The sequence below is a fragment of the Pongo pygmaeus genome, chromosome 15 (genome assembly GCF_028885625.2).
Source record: "Pongo pygmaeus isolate AG05252 chromosome 15, NHGRI_mPonPyg2-v2.0_pri, whole genome shotgun sequence".
In the NCBI taxonomy this organism is placed as follows: Eukaryota; Metazoa; Chordata; class Mammalia; order Primates; family Hominidae; genus Pongo; species Pongo pygmaeus.
Genome location: NC_072388.2, coordinates 35520693 through 35532737, shown reverse-complemented (window position 1 = coordinate 35532737; position 12045 = coordinate 35520693). Strand labels below are relative to the sequence as shown.

General features: G+C 42.0%; 1 protein-coding gene across 19 annotated transcripts in view; it reads right to left on the bottom strand.

Annotated features, from left to right (window-relative positions):
• MIPOL1 (mirror-image polydactyly 1) overlaps window positions 1–11825 on the bottom strand; it is a 406056-nt gene extending 394231 nt beyond the window's left edge. For 9 of the 19 annotated variants that reach the window (XM_054448527.2, XM_054448523.2, XM_063651561.1 and 6 more), the window contains exon 1: window positions 11043–11220. The gene's annotated coding sequence lies outside the window, so the exon portion shown is untranslated. Of the gene's footprint in view, window positions 1–10869 lie in introns of all 19 variants that reach the window. The other 10 variants (XM_063651559.1, XM_054448526.2, XM_063651565.1 and 7 more) reach the window with 3 other exon arrangements.
• Between the last annotated feature and the right edge of the window lie 220 nt (window positions 11826–12045).

Sequence of the window (12045 nt, the reverse complement as noted above, 5' to 3'; positions counted from 1 at the left end):
ACAAATAGGAAAAGACACTGGAAACATGACAACTAAATATAACATCAGCTCTGGATTAGTTCCTAGAATAGGAAAAGAACATTTACAGAAAATCCAGTGATATGTAGATAAAGTTTACAGTTTAATGAGTACTATTATTAATTAAATTATATTTTGTAATTTTATTCAACTTATTCAAATTTATGCAATATTTAGTGAATTACTCAGTGAAACCACAATATTAGTGTTCTGGTTTTGATCACTGCACTATGATTTCGCATAATGATAACATCAGAAGTAGAGTGACAAGGCCAGGCACAGTTGCTCATGCCTGTAATCCCACCACTTTGGGAGGCTGAGGCGGGCAGATCACTTGACAACAGGAGTTTGAGACCAGCCTGGCCGACATGGTGAATCCCCATCTCTACTAATACAAAAATTAGCCGGGCATGGTGGAATGCACCTGTAATCCCAGCTACACAGGAGGCTGAGGCAGGAGAATCACTTGAACCCAGGGGGCAGAGGTTGCAGTGAGCTGAGACTGTGCCACTGCACTGTAACCTGGGTGACACAGTGAGACCCTGTCTCAAAAAAATGAAAAAACCAAAATATTTTGATGGTAGCTACATGAATGCTCACTTTTTATTCATTTATTAAACTGTCCATGTATGTTTTACATACTTTTAATGTATTACTTGCTATGTTTTCTAAAAGTTAATTGATCTATACTATCTACATTAATTGATCTATGTTTTCTAAAAGTTAATTTCTCTATATTATTTATTTATATTTCCATTTATTTATTTTTTCTGCTTTTCAAAACTTGTTACTCAGCAGTAAAATCCTCAAAACTATGAAGATAGAAAATTGGTATGCTTCAATAGACAATAAAATAATACACAGCATTAAGGATTCCAGTAAAACGATTCTTCCTGTACTCAAGCAGCTTCCAAAACTTGTAAAACAAAGCATATTAAAAGTCATTCTCCAAGTAATATTTATACATAATCAAACCATCCTAACAGAACTGCAAATTCATAACAAGAATAGATTACCTGACTATATGCATCCAAAATAGTATAAAATCTAAATTAAAAATGCTTTCAATGCAGCCAATATCTGAATCAGAGATGCTCATGCCAACAGCCTAAAGCAGATCTAGGGTAAACATGTCTTATTGGTCATCTACTATAAAAAAACACCAAATCAATCCTTCAAAGTTATAATTTCTTTATGTTGCCAGCTTAGAAATAAAACAAACACCTAGCAATCAAATTATAACCAAAAACAAGTATGGGATTTATAGTTAAAACTGTTAATAATTGGTTTTTCAAGATATAAAAATAGCATGCCCTCAGCCTGGCATGGTTGCTTACACCTGTAATCCCAGCACTTTGGTGGGCTGAGGTGGGTAGATCACCTGAGGTCAGGAGTTCGAGACCAGCCTGGCCAATGTGGCAAAACCCCATCTCTACTAAAAATACAAAAATTAGCCAGTCATGACGGCACCTGCCTGTAATCCCAGCTACTCAGGAGGCTGAAGCACGAAAATCGCACGAACCTGGGAGGCAGAGGTTGCAGTGAGCCAAGATCGTGCCACTGCATTCCAGCCTGAGCAACAGAGAGATACTCCATCTCAAATAATAATAATAATAATAATAATAATAATATCATGTCCTCAAATAAGTTTAAATTGATAAAAACAGATTAAAGCTTTTCTGATATTAATGAATAGTGTAGTTGTCTATTGCTACCTATATTAGTCTGTTTTCACGCTGCTGATGAAAACATACCCAAGACTAGGCAATTTACAAAAGAAAGAGGTTTAACAGACTCACAGTTCCACGTGGATTGAGAGGCCTCACAATCATCGTGGAAGGTAAAAGGCACATTTCACATGGTGGTGGCAGGAGAGAATGAAAGCCAAGTGAAAGGGTTCTATAAAACCATCAGAACTCACCTGGACTTACTCACTACCAGGAGAACAGTATGGGGGAACTGCCCCCATGATTCAAGTATCTCTCACTGGGTCCCTTCCACCACATAAGGGAATTATGGGAGCTACAATTCAAGATGAGATTTGAGTGGGAACACAGCCACACCATATCATTTCGCCCCTGGTTCCTCTCAAATCTCATGTCCTAACATTTCAAAACCAATCATGTCTTCCCAACAATCCCCCAAAGTCTTAACTCATTTCAGCATTAACTCAAAAGTCCACAGCCCTAAGTCTCACCCAAGACAAGGCAAGTCTCTTCCACCTATGAGCCTGTAAAATCAAAAGCAAGTTAGTTCCTAGATACAATGGGGGTACAGGCATTGGGTAAATACAGCCATTCCAAATGGGAGAAATTGGCCAAAATGAAGGGGCTATAGGCCCCATGCAAGTCCAAAATCCAGCAGGGCAGTCAAATCTTAAAGCTCCAAAATTATCTCCTTTGACTCCATGCCTCACATCCAGGTCACACTGATGCAAGAGGTGGGTTCCTATGTCTTGGGCAGCTCTTCCCCTGTGGCTTTGCAGGGTACAGCCTCCCTCCCAGCTGCTTTCACAAGTCAGTGTTGAGTGTCTGAGGCTTTTCCAGGAGCATGGTGCAAGCTGTCAGTGGATCTACCATTCTGGGGTCTGGAGGATGGTGGCCCTCTTCCCACAGTTCCACTAGGCAGTGCCCCAGTAGGGACTTTGTGTGGGGGATCCAATCCCACATTTCCCTCATGCGCTGCCCTACCAGAAGTTCTCCATGAGGGCCCCATCCCTGCAGCAAACTTCTGCCTGGATATCCAGGCGTTTCCACATATCCTCTGAAATCTAGGCGAAGATTCCCAAACCCCAATTCTTGACTTCAGTGCACTCACAGCCTCAACATCACATGGAAGCTTCCAAGGCTTCGGGCCTGCGCACTCTGAAGCCATGGCCTGAGCTCTACATTGGCCCCTTTCAGCCAAGGCTGGCGTGTCTGGGACACAGGGTACCAAGTCCTTAGACATAGCATGGGGACCCTGAGCTTGGTCCATGAAACCATTTTTTCCTCCTAGGCCTCTGGGCCTATGATGGGAGGGGTTGCCATGAAGACCTCTGACATACCCTGGGGACATTTTCCCCATTGTCTTGGGGATGAACATTTGGCTCCTTGTTACTTAGGCAAATTTCTGCAGCTGGCTTGAATTTCTCCTCAGAAAATGGGTTTTTCTTTTCAATTGCAGAGTCAGGCTGCAAATTTTCTGAACTTTTATGCTCTGCTTCCCTTATAAAACTGAATGTGTTTCAGGCACACGTATGTTTATATGGCACTATTCACAATAGCAAAGACTTGGAACCAACCCAAATGTCCATCAATGATAGACTGGATTAAGAAAATGTGGCACATTTATACCATGGAATACTATGCAGCCATAAAAAAGCATAAGATCATGTCCTTTGCAGGGACATGGATGAAGCTGGAAACCATCATTCTGAGCAAACTATCACAAGGACAGAAAACCAAACACCGCAAGTTCTCACTCATAGGTAGGAACTGAACAATGAGATCACTTGGACACAGGGCAGGGAACATCACACACCAGGGCCTGTTGGGGGATGGGGAGCTGGGGCGGGGGACAGCATTAGGAGAAACACCTAATGTAAATGATGAGTTGATGAATGCAGCAAACCAACATGGCACATGTATACCTATGTATCAAACCTGCACTTTGTGTACATGTACCCTAGAACTTAAAGTATTAAAAAAAAAAAAAAAAACTGAATGTGTTTAACAGCAGCCATGTCACCTCTTGAAAGCTTTGTTGCTTAAAAATTTCTTCCACTGGCTGGGTGTAGTGGCTCATGCCTGTAATCCCTGCACTTTGGGAGGCCGAGGTGGGTGGATCACCTGAGGTCAGGAGTTCCAGACCAGCCTGGCCAACATGATGAAACCCTGTCTCTACTAAAAATACAAAAAATTAGCTGGGCGTGGTAGTGCGTGCCTGTAATCCCAGCTACTCAGGAGGCTGAAGCAGGAGAATCACTTGAACCCAGAGGCAGAGGTTGCAGTGAGCCGAGATCGTGTCACTGCACCCCAGCCTGGACAATAAGAGCAAAACTCCATCTCAAAAAAAAAAAAAACTTATTCCATCAGATATCTTAAATCATCTCTCTCAAGTTCAAAGTTCCACAAATCTCTGGGGCAGGGGAAAAATGCCGCCAGTCTCTTTGCTTTTGCTACAGTTCTCAATAAGTTCCTCATTTCTATCTGAGACCACCTCAGCCTGGACTTTATTGTCCATATCACTATCAGAATTTTGGGCAAAGCCATTCAATAAGTCTCCAGGAAGTTCCAAACTTTCCCACATTTTCCTGTCCTCTTCTGCGCCCTCCAAACTATTCCAGCCTCTGCTTGCTACCCAGTTTCAAAGTCACTTCCACATTTTCGGGTATCTTTTCAGCAGCACCCCACTCTACTGTATTAGTCCATTTACTGTGTTAGTCTGTTTACCGTGTTAGTCCGTTTTCACGCTGCTAATAAAGACATACTTGAGACCAGGCAATTTACAAAAGAAAGAGGTTTAATGGGTTCATAGTTCCACGTGGCTTGGGAGGCCTCACAATCATCGTGAAAGGTGAAAGGCACGTCTCACATGGCAGCAGCAAAAGAGAATGAAAGCTAAGCAAAAGGGGTTTCCCCTTATAAAACCATCACATCTCATGGACTTATTCACTACCATGAGAACAGTATGAGAGAAACCACCCCTGTGATTCAATTATCTCCCACTGGATCCCTCCCACAACATGAAGGAATTATGGGAGCTCCAATTCAAGATGAGATTTGCGTGGGGACACAGCCAAACCATATCACTACTTAACACATTAAACCCAAATTCAACAGCTTAAAACAATACACATTTGTAATCTCACAGTTGCTAAAAATCAGAAATTGAGTGTTGCTTAGCTAAGTCCTCCAGCCCAGGGTCTCTCAAAAGGCTGGAATCAAAGTGTCAGCCAGGGGTGCAGTCATCTCAATGTTCAACAGGGAGAGGATCTGCTTCCAAACTCTCTCGGTGGTCGTTGGCAGGATTAATATCCCTGAGGGGGCTGGGCGCAGTGGCTCACGTCTGTAATCTCAGCACTTTGAGAGGCCAAGGTGGGCGGACCACGCAGTCAGGAGATCAAGAGCATCCTGGCTAAGGTGGTGAAACCCTGTCACTACTAAAAATATAAAAAATTAGCTGGGTGTGGTGGCATATGCCTGCAGTCCCAGCTACTCGGGAGGCTGAGGCAGGAGAATTGCTTGAACCCGGGAGGCAGAGGTTGCAGTGAGCCAAGATCGCACCACTGCTTTCCAGCCTGGGCGGCAAAGTGAGACTCCATCTCAAATAAATAAATAAATAAATGCCTGAGGGTTTTTAGACTGAGAACCTCAGTTCCTTACTGGCTGGAGGTCCCCTTCATTTCCTTGACAGGTGGGCCTTTTCACAGGTCAGTTCACAACATGACAGCTGACTTCCTCAAGGTGAGTGAGCAAGAGAGTGCCAGCAAAAAGGGAAGTCATAGATTTTGTAATCTAATCTGAGAAGTGACATCACACCATTTTTGCCATATTCTAGTAGAAGTGAGCCTCTAGGTCTAGTTCACCCTCAAGAGGAAGGAACTACACAAGAGTGAATACCAAGGTCATTTTAGAAGGCTCCCTATCACAGGTAGTATAATGGAAAAAGCAACTGGAATAAAAATCAGAAAAAAAATAGGTTCTAGTAACTATGTGACTAAACTGAGAAGGTAGCCTAAATGACCCCTACGGTCTCTTGGCAGTCTTTTGAAAAAGATTACCAGAGATTAGAGATACTTCATCAAAATGCCTCATTTCACAAAAGAAAGCTGAGTTCCAGGAAAAATTAACACAAACAGGTAGTAAGCCACACTTATTTTGCTCTTATGCCCAGTGCTCTTTCCACTATAGTAAACTGTTTTTGTAATTAATGCTCTAAAACAGTTCTATCTTCTCTTTATGATAGTCTCAAAATCTAATAAATTCAATACAGAGAATAATAATACAATGCTGACAAAAGCAGCTACAATTGATTAATCTTGTGCATTATCTTTTTCTCTCATCAACCCTAAAGCCATCTCTAGATGGTACGTGATGTTGCAAGTGAAAGTGAGCCATCTGCCCATCCCCAGTCCCAGGTAGCTGGACGTACTAGTAATAAGATTTGCTGGAAATAAATTATAAAAGCAACAAATAAGCAATAGACAAATACATTCACCTTGAACACACAGTCACCCTAAATATGGTAAACAAGATTAAATGTAACCTAAATAAAGTATCTAAAAACTGCAACCAGAAAAGGCAAGGTTTGTTAGTAATGAAATCCTGGAAAATTGTCCCAGAAGTCAACAATGGCAATGTAGTGCAGGCAATACGCAGGGGAGAAGGTACTGTCGGAAGCTAATGACTACAGTTGGACTCACAAATACATCCTTACTAACATGAAAGCACCACCTAAGGATGATGGTACAAATTAAATATTTGTGCCACATAAATTCCCTATTTGCTCCCTTATGAAGTCTGAAGCCATGGAGGGAGGGGACTCCCTTGTCTGAGAATCCCTTCTACTGGCACATGCCCTCTATTACCTATAATAATTTGCAGTGACTCCAAGCTGATTCAAGGAGTGCCAGGAAAAACACTGCATATGAATACAATTGCTTTGTGTGGGACTCATAAAGCAGGAAGGTATTTACATTAGTCATTGTGTGTGTGTGTGTGTGTGTGTGTGTGTTTGTGTGTGTGTGTGTGTTTGTGTGTGTGTGTGTGTGTGTGTAATGAAATGCAGTATGTACTAGATCCAGAATTTCTATATCAGAAAAGCTTACTTAACTGCAATGAATTGATAGTGGAAGGTGAGGCCCATCTTAAATCTATCTGCATAACAATCAAGTAAGACTAAAAAAAAAATTATACATATCTAAGAAAGGATCACACTGATGAAATTACCCTCACACCCTTCATTAGTATTAGCATATATCTAAATCTGCACTAAATTCACCTCTATAAATTACTTAAAAACAAGAAAGGGGCTGGTGCAGTGGCTAATGCCTGTAATCCTGGCACTTTGGGAGGCTGAGGCAGGAGGACCTGAGGCCAGGGGTTGGATACTAGCCCAGACAACAAAGGGAGACTCTGTCTTAACAAAAACAAAAAACAAAATAGCTAGGTGTGATGTTGAGCACCTGCAGTCCTATCTACTTGGGAGGTTGCAGCGGGGAAGACAGCTTGAACCCGGGTCAAGGTTACAGTGAGCTATGATTGCACCACTGTACTCCAGCCTAAGTGACAGAGCAAGATCCTGTTTCTAAAAGCAATAACAAGAACAACAAAAACCTAGAAAGTGTTAGCTAAAAATGTTAACATGGATGGTGGGCTGAATGGTATTAAAGTAAAATTTTGGGCAATACTGAGCAAAAGGCAGGGGGCCAAGAGTAAAAGATGAACTGGGCAGCCCAAAGAGACATTTAAGGAAGAAAGGACCTCCATCCTGGGAAGAGGTGTCACAGTTGAGCTTCACAGCCCAAGTCAATGGCTATTACTTCCTATATCATGAGTGTACTCAATCACTAGATAAAAATATCAGAAAAGCCATCCCAAGATGGAACAGCTCAAAGGACAAAATGTACCTCAAAATATTACAATAAGTATATAATATATTTTTACATATTTTTACTCAAAATATCCAGAACTGTCTAGACGTTCATCCTTTTCTTTCCTAGCCTTTTAAATAATATCAAAGAAAGACTGTCTCTTCTTTCTTTTCTCACTTATTACCTGTCTTTTGTCCTTCAGATTTACAGGGTGAGGAGAAAGCAGTAGAAGTAAAAACAATTCAGACAAGAATCAAACTGACCTCTAATTAGTCTTAAGGTAAAGCTGGTAAACCAAATAAAGTATGTGTAGAGATCTGAAATTCAACATCAAAACACTATAACACATGCTGCTTTACAATACTGGCCAGGTGTGGTGGCTCGTGCCTGTAATCCCAGCATTTAGGGAGGCTGAGGAAGGAGGATCACTTGAGCTCAGGAGTTTAAGACCAGCCTGGGCAACACGGCAAAACCCCATCTCCACAAAAAAATATTAAAATGAGTCTGGGCATGGTGGTGTGTGCCTGTAACCCCAGCTACTTGGGAAGCTGAGGTGAGAGGATCACTTCAGCCCAGGAGGCAGAGGCTGCATTGAACTGAGATCACCCCACTGCACTCCAGCCTGGGTGACAGAGGTACATCTTGTCTCAAAAAAAAAAAAAAAAAATATATATATATATATACACACACACACACACACACACACATAGATAGATATAGTATTATGGATCTATATTTCTCTAATATAGCCCATCTCAGTTACTGATTTCACATCCAACCAATTGGCAAAAGATTGAACAAACATTTTTCAATAGAGCAGGGGTTACACACTATGGCCCACAACTCAAATCCAGCCAGAGGACTGTGTTAAAAAAAAAAACAAAAAACAAAACTAATTGAGAAACCATTAGGTTGAGACAGCTCCAGCACTTTGGGTTCCTATGTAAACAAACCAAAACCCAACTCAATGTAAACAGTAAAACTAAACTTGAGTTTAATCAATCAGAAACCACCAAACAACTTCTAACCAGAGACATTCCACTGTTACCAATCAAACATTTTCTTTGTTTCCATAAACACCTTATAAATGTTTTCCCCTCACACCCTCTTGGTGGAGTCTTGAATAACTTGTGGTCTGGTGATATCCAATTTATGAAATTGCTGAATGGTCATATAAACTCTAAAATTTCCATGTGCCTAAAGTTATCTTTTAACAACTGTTTTTGTATAACCCATGAGCTAAGAATGGTTTTTACATTTTTAAAGGGTTGGGAACAAAGAAAAGAGGAAAAAAAACAGGAAAGAATATGTAACAGAGACTGTAGAACCTGTACAACCTAAAATACAGGTAGTCCGAGCTTCACACATTACTTGGTTAACTGAAACTCTACAAAGCGAGGGCTGCCTACACTTATTGTCTGGTCCCTTACAGAAATAGAGGATATCCAAATGCCAGTAAACACATGTGTTCAATACCATCAGTCATTAGGGAAATTATGGGAAAACTCCAATGTTATCTCACTATATTCCTACTAGAATGGCTAAAATGAAAAAGACAGTGTGAAATGTTGCAAGCATTTGGAGGAACTAGAATTCTCAAGCTGCCACTAAAGTATAAATTGACACAATATGAAAAACTTTTCAGTAGTGTATACCACAAACACACATCTGCCTATCCTGTAACACAGTAATTTTACTAGTAGGCATATACGCAATAAAAATGTATACATGACCAGGCGCGGTGGTTCACACCTATAATCCCAGCACTCTGGGAGGCTGAGGCAGGTGGATCAGTTGAGGTCAGGAGTTCAAGACCAGCCTGACCAACAAGGTGAAACCCCATCTTTATTAAAAATACAAAACTTAGCCAGGCGTGGTGGTAGGCACCTGTAGTCCCAGCTACTCGGGAGGCTGAGACAGGTGAATTGCTTGATCCCAGGAGGCGGAGGTTGCAGTAAGCCGAGATCGCGCCACTGCACTCCAGCCTTGGCAGCAGAGCGAGACTCCATCTCAAAAAAAAGAAGAAAAAAAAAGTATACATAATTTCATCAAACTATTTCTAAAAATCTTTATAGCAGCCCTATTGGTAATAGCCAAAAACTAGAAATACTATACATACAACATGAGAATAACAAACTGCTACATAACTTGAATAAATCTCACAAATAAAATATTGAGCAAAAATCAGAAACTAAGGACTAAATACCATATTGCTCCATTTATATAAAGTAAATAATAGGTGAAATTCATTGATAATGTTTAAGTCCAGATAATGATTACCTTTGGAACCAAGAAGTGGGGCTTTCGGGATGCAATAATGCTCTTTCCTGATCTGGATACTGGATACATGGGTATTTACACTTTGTGAAAATTCACTGAGCTGTACACTTATGATTCATGCACTGTTCTGTCTTTATATTTTAAATATTAACGCAATAAAAATATCTCTATAAACTCTACGCCTTTGAAGGAAAACTGTATACATCTCCCATTCATTTTGCTGATTGCCATCATTACCTCCCATCAATGACATGTCTTGATTCCTATTCCTTACATTAAAAATTAAACTTTTAATTAATTTTATTGGCATACGATTGCATAGAATGATTATGTAATTGTCATTTTAGATTAACTCCATACCAGATCACAAGGAAAAACTTTGAAACGCCAGTAACTTGTGATAGTATATTCAAGTTATCTGAGGAAGAAAAAAACATCTCCTTGAAATGTAGTTTTGTTTGGCCCTTTGTTTTGGCTTATTTCTATCTACTACCACTGTGATTTAACCTGCATAAAATGCTCAAAGGAGCTTTTCCAAACGCGTGTGTTTGTGGAAAGTTGTTCCTTTCTACCATCCTTGTCTAATAATGCAGCTGTCTTGTTCCCTCCATCCATAGAGCTTAAAATACTTCCCAAACGTTGCACCGGGCCCAGGGACATTGTGAACCCAAAGAAAAAAAATTCTAACAGTATCTTTTTACAGCGTGGCTCAGGGCGCTTCAAGAAGCCCCTCATTCTTCGCCCACACTTCCACGTGTAAGAAATGAAATATAAAACGACTCTCTCATGGGCACAGAGTCGGTCAGAGGTTGAGCGAGGACTGGAACATTCTGACTAACCGCGACTTAAGAGAAAAAAAACAAAAACAAAAACAAAAAAAATACACCCTCGAATAAATGCTCAGCTGCTCAGGTCCAGTATTAGGAAACTGGAGACAATACCAAAACCATACCCAGAAAGAGCTGTCTGCCACCTGAGGACCCCACGACACTGACCTTCGAGAGAGCCCCATCACTCCCGGCCACGCGGGGCAGCATTCACTAAGTACAGACTCCGCGCGGCCCCTTCTCCTTCTCCAAGGAAAAGTCTGCGGCCGAAAACTCCAGGGCTGATCTGTGCCCACCACTATCATTCTCCGTCGCCCAAACCTCCCTGCCCAACCGTTTACCTGAGATGCGCCTGGCATAGCCCGGGGAGTCGACACCGGGCCGCTCGCCGAGTTTCTCAGGCCGAGTGCGCAGCCACCGCGTCAGCCAATCGCCACTGGCTCAGAGCCTCCTGGCTCGAGACTCACCCACAGACGATCCGGCGGAGGAGCGGTGCGGCGCGCTAGGGCCTACGGGGCGGCGGCGCGCCGCAGGGGAGAGCGCAGGCGGCGCGCACCGGGCATGCGCGTGCCGCGCTGCCCGGCCGTGAGGCGGGGCCTCCAGGCGAAAGAGAGAGCTTTGGGAAGAAGGCCCGGGAGGAGTTTGGAGAGAAAGTTGTCGAACTTAGTCTGCTGCGATGGCTGCCCTAACGGGACGCTTATGGTTGTCGAATCCAAAACGACGAGCGCACAACGCTCTTTCTCTTCTGAAAGAGCAAAACGTTGTCTGGACAAAACCTAATAGGATTAGAAGAGGGAGAACGCGGAACTAAAAACGGTGTCTTGTGGCCTCATACTTGGCCTCGTCGAGTTTTCCCAGGACCTGGCGAAATTGTGGTTTCCTTCTATGTATGTGGTTTGGGATGAGAGGTGGGGGGGGCGTGTTTCGAAGCGGCGGTCGAGTGAAAATGGCACCAGATCGGGCTCCGGTTGAGTGAGCAAAAGTACTATCTAGATCCTGGCCAAAGAACGTTTCGCACTAAAACCTTGGAGCTGGTGACTTTTATTTATTTATTTATTTTTGACTGAAGTGGTGGATGAAATTACGATATGTGAATCCTCTAAGAAAAAATGTCAAACCTTACAGAATTTAAAAATGTCCAAAGTTTTCAATTCGCCTACCTCCGTGAACTAAGAATGGTATAATTAACTGCTAGTAATTTAAATTTGGGTTTTTTGCTCCATAGTTCAGAATTGCTTTTATAAATGTCACTTTAACTCCTGTTACTCATGATTCCTTCAGACACCAAATACTTAGTAACCACATACTATGTGCCGGGTACTCTTCTGGGTGCTGAGTAACGAG